Below are 5,474 nucleotides of genomic sequence, written 5' to 3'. Positions count from 1 at the left end.
TGAATGGGCACCTGGATAGGTGGCTCGGCAGTTAAGGACACGAACTGCTCTTCTGGAAGACTCAGGTTCAAGTCTGAGAACACACACATGACAGCTCACTATTGTCTGTAACTCCAGTTCTAGCAGATCCAATGCCCGCTTCTGGCCTCTGCATGTGTCAGGCACAATTGTGGTGCACAGACTTACATGCAGCTCAACAAGAGGGCTACCATGCCTGGAACCGGAAACCTAACTAACCAGTGCTAGTGAGATCCTGGTTATTAGAGGAGAATCCAGAACCACAAATTTACTAAACCCTAGCAAGTATCTATAAACATTTGACCTTATACCCACAGGTAAGTGAAGTCCTCACCCCTTGTCAAGGAAATTCCACTTTACAACAGACAGAGACCACTACAGAAAATTACTACCAACCAAAATTCAGAATTGTGAGCCCAGTCTCAATGGATAAATCTACAAAACACCCCCACACCTAAGGCTCAGGACACATTGCTGAAGAGGGGGCAGGAAGATTGTAAGAGCCAGAGGATCAGGGAGTTCGCTGTGAGATTATGTCACGTTGTAATGTCAGAAGCTAGAACTGTGAAGTCTCACTATCATGACTGCCCAAACATGAGATGAACAAGGATGACGGCAGGAACATGCCAACCCGGATGGAAAAAGTAATGCGAGAAATCCACAGGGTCTGCTGAAAGGGCAAAGGGATTTATTAAGACAGGAAAACTCACAAGACAGAACAGAGGAGTTGTTGCAGGGTCCTGGAAAAGGTGAGGCACGGTCCCACTCTGTTCTTCTACCTGGAGACTGTCCAGCATCCAAGTCCCACAAGGGAGTGAAGAGAGCAGACCTATGTGCATCTCGAGTCTTAAGGATAACCCCAAGCCACCCAGAGTCAGGTACTTAGGGCAGTTACCTGCTACATCTCTAGGGGTGGTGCTTCAAGGTCATAGACAGAACAGTTATCCACTCCATCTCCCCCTTTTGTCTAAATAAGAAAGTTCTAACCTAATACAAACTAAACACAATAGGAACAATTATCAAGTATTGTACAGGAGAGAGGAAAGGTAATAACATAAACAAAAATAGAAATACAACCAGCAAGAACAACATCAAACAAGAAACACATACTAAAATCCAGAAGTGTCCAGAATGTATGTAAATGGCATGATATAGAGATTACTCCAACAGCTGTCCTATCCTAAAGATTCTAACTTTAGTATCTGAAAAGGTTTTAGCTAAGATATATGGAAGTATTATAACTGTAACTATCTAGTCTTCAACCCCATCAAAGACCCGAGGAGGAAAATAATATTACCCGAGAAAACAGGAAGTGCAAACAAGCAATATCTGAGAAATTACGAGAACAGACAAAGACAGCTGGCAGCCTGGACAGTCACCTAAAGATTCTCAGTGCTGTTGGGGCATCCATTTTGGCTACAGTCCTAGAATATCTGACAGACCAATTTCAGAAGCAGAAATTTTGAAAGACCATCTTAACCTGTCTTGGCAAAGTTCCTGCTTGTGTCCTGCTCATCCGAAAAGGACAGCGTTCATACTGTCAGCAGTCAAGGCAAGGGCAGTTCTTTGCCCAGAAAACCATTTTGTGCCAAGAAGAAGACAAACTTGCAAATGGAGTGTCTTAGATGCCCAACATTCTCTCAGGATCAGATGGGTGCTGCCAGGAACAATTGTGTCTCATGTCAACAGAATTCTGAGTTATCAAAACATTTAAATGCCATTATCTCCAGGTCTATGTCTTAATAGGACTACTTGTGATGTTTGTAGCCAGTCTCAGAGAAATGGGTAAGGTTATCTGAAGTTCTGGCTAGACGTGTAATATGATGGAGCATCTCATCTTGGAACTGTCCTGAAGAGTTTGCAGTCCAGAGCTGATCATTGAGTGGCATTCAATGGCATCTTTCTATATCGAGTAGAGTTGTTGTTGTGGGGCCCCATCTTCCTTCCGGAGACTTCAGAGATTGCTATTGGAAAGACTTATTCTTCACTGTGGAAAAATTGAACATTATCAATATCAAAATGGAAAGTTTGGATTTTATGATGATGAGACACATGAGGAAGGATTACCAGAAATCCAGCATAAGCATGGAGAGAAATAGAATCTTGACAACAATGGTCCCTAGATTATTGGTTTTCTTCTGTTCCACACTAGTCAGTCCTTCTGATATGAGATAGAATCTCCTAATTTTTCTTTTAGCAACATGCTTGGATTTAGAGAAGGAGAGAGCCACATTCCAGCTCCAAAGCCAGCTTGATTTATAATTGAATCAGGACCATAACTTTTCTAGAGTTAAAGAGATATTGATGTTAGGCAGTGAGATATTACCCTGTAGAGTATATTGGTACCAACAGGTCCTCCGCTTCTGCTTTAGACATCTAGGTGTCCACGGCCTTTTGATTTCTTGAAGATGGGTGTTCCTATGATCCTATAAAGACAAAAAACAGAACCCTGCCATGACCCTTGTTTGTTCAGTTTTCCTTACAACTTGTAGAGTTGTCACATCAGTGGATGAGCTATTACTTCTCCTCATCAAGGGGTTTCTCCTGTTCAAATCAAATTTTTATTAATTTGTTGGTATCCATAGCTTTTCTCCTCCTGCAGAAACAAAAGTAAAACCCTTTCCCCAACATAGGACTTATCCTGGTTTCCATTCTGAGGTCAACAAGTCTTTGAAGTAAACCAGTTGGTTTAGCTCAGGAGATTTTTCTGTTATCCAGTGTCTCTCCACAGCTGTTGTCCCTTTCTCATTAACATTGAGAAAATTCAAGGTTAATAAAGCATTATGTAATCTATTTCTAGGGGTCATTGCTACCTCTTTCTGTTTATTTAGCATATGCTTTAAAGTTCTATTAGATCTTTCTATGACTACTTGGCCTCTGGGATTGTGTGATATACCTGTAATATGCTTTATATTGTAATAAGCAAAAAACTGTCTCATTTTATTTAAGACATATGCTGGAGCATCGTTAGTCTTAATTTGTACAGGTATTCCCATGACGGCTATAACTTCTAATGGATGTCTAATTATAGAATCAGCCTTTTCAGAACTCAGAGGAGTCGCTCATTAAAATTCTGAATAGGTGTCATTGGTATGGTATACATATTTTAATCTTCCAAATTCTGAGAAATTAAACACATCCATCTACCAAATTTCATTTCTTTGTATACCTTTAGGATTACTTCTTGCAGGTAATGGAGTTTGGTTATAGAAAGAACAAGTAGGACAATTTTTTATGATTTCCTTGACTTGTTTTCAAGTGACAGAAAAGTCCCTTTTGAAACCTTTGTTATTTACATGATGTTTCTTATGAAATTCTGAAGCATCTAGCACATTACCTATTAATAGCTGATCAATCTCATCATTATCTTATGCTAAAGGACCTGGCAGACCCTGTAATTATGAATATTGAAGTTAATTCTGTATTATCAGGAATAAATTCAGCAGTTTCAATATGTAAAACAACTGTCTCTGCATATTGAGAGTCAATAACTATATTGAGAGGTTCTGTGAAGTCCATAAGTACCACAAGAATGGCACACAGTTCTGACTTTTGTACAGAATTGTAAGGGCCTTGAACCCCTTTACTTAAATCTCTTGATTTATATCCTGCTTTTCCTGATTTATTTGCATCAATATAGAATGTGGGGACTCCAGAGATTGGTTTTTGCCATACAATATGAGGAAAGACCCATTCAGTTCTTTTTATGAATTCTATTCTCTTGCTTTTGGGATAACAGCTGTTAATCTCTCCCAAAAAATTACTGCAGGTTCTTTGCCTGTATTCATTATCTTTCTATAAAGAGGAAGTTTCCTCATTAGTTAAAGGTACTACAATTTCTGCTGGGTCCATTCCTGTCAATTGATGAAGTCTTAATTTTCCGTTTAGAACCAAATCAGAGACCTTTTCCACATATGTTTTTAATTTCTTACTTGGTTTAGATGGTAGAAATATCCACTCCAATATAATATCTTCCCTCTGCAGCAAAATCCCTGTGGGGGAGTCTTTGGAGGGTAATATGACCAGAATGCAGCTAAGGTCTGGATTCACACAATCCACATGTGCCGCTAGTATTTTCTTTTCTACTAGAGCCAATTTCTACTAGAGCTTCCACTGATAATTTTCTTGGACTATTTAAGTTCTTGTCCCCTTTTAGGTTATTGGCCAAATTTACCAGTCCATCTTTAGATATTCCAATGATAGTTTGTAAGTTGGAAATGCTTCCTAACAATTTTTGAAAATAATTAAGAGTTTGCAATCAGTCTCTCCTGAGTTGTACCTTTTGGGGTCTAATTTTTTGTAGACCTATCTTATATCCTAAGTAATTAATAGAATCTCCTCTTTGTATTTTTTGGGAGCAATTTATAATCCCCAGTGAGGCAAAACTTTATTTCTTCAAACATGCTTTCTAAAGTATCTGACTTCAGATCAGCTAATAGGATATCATCCATATAATGGTAAATTATAAATTGTGTAAATTGTGCATGAATTATTTTCAATAATTTTTGCACAAAATATTGGCATGGGGTGGGGCTATTTAACATTCCCTGAGGGAGGACATTCCATTGATATCTCTTGACTGGCTGGGAATTATTATAAGTAGGTACTGTGAAGGCAAATTTTTCTCTATCTTTTTCTTGTAAAGATATGGTTTTTAAAAAAAGTCTTTTAAGTCAATAACTATAGTAGGCCATTCTTTGGGCAACAGAGAGGACAAGGGCATCCCATTCTGTAGGGATCCCATAGGTTGAATTACTTTATCAATGGCTCTCAGATCTGTCAGCATTCTCCATTTACCAGATTTCTTTTTAATAACAAATACAGGAGAACTCCAAGGACTGGTAGATTCTTCAATATGTTGGGCATTAAACTGCTCCTGAACCAGCTGTTCTAAGGCTTGTAGCTTTTCTTGTGTCATAGGCCATTTTCCAACCCAGACAGGTTTATAAGTTAGCCATTTTGAAGGTAGGGCCATCAGTACTTCTGAGAGTTCAACGGTGGTTGTGCTCTGTTTATGTACAGCCTGAATGGTTAGTGGCTGTTTTTATAGTGTCTTATAATATTGTTCCCAGGAACATGAATTTGTCTATATTCCATTTCTGAGATTGGAGGAATTTTTATCTGAGTATTCCACTGCTGTAACAGAGCTTGCCCCCAAAGATTCACTGCTACATTAGCCACATGGATTCAGTCTTCCTCTCTGTCCTTCTGGCCCTATACATTCAACCCATCTTGTACTTTGTTTTAACTGAGATAGGGTTCCAATCTCTAGAAACTGGACATCTACCTCTTGAAGAGGCCAATTCGGATGCCATGATGTTCGCATAATTATAGTCACATCCACACCTGTGTCCACTAAGCCTTCTAGAATAATGTTATTAATTTGTACTCTAAGCTTTGATCTTTGTTCATTTATAGAAGTCTGCAAAATAGTGTTAGCCAAATTAATCCCTGCC

The sequence above is a fragment of the Peromyscus californicus genome, unplaced genomic scaffold (assembly GCF_007827085.1).
Source record: "Peromyscus californicus insignis strain IS unplaced genomic scaffold, ASM782708v3 Scaffold_17__1_contigs__length_78620276, whole genome shotgun sequence".
NCBI classification, from domain to species: domain Eukaryota; kingdom Metazoa; phylum Chordata; class Mammalia; order Rodentia; family Cricetidae; genus Peromyscus; species Peromyscus californicus.
The sequence above is the reverse complement of the archived record's forward strand: the minus strand, read 5'-3'. Positions refer to the sequence as shown.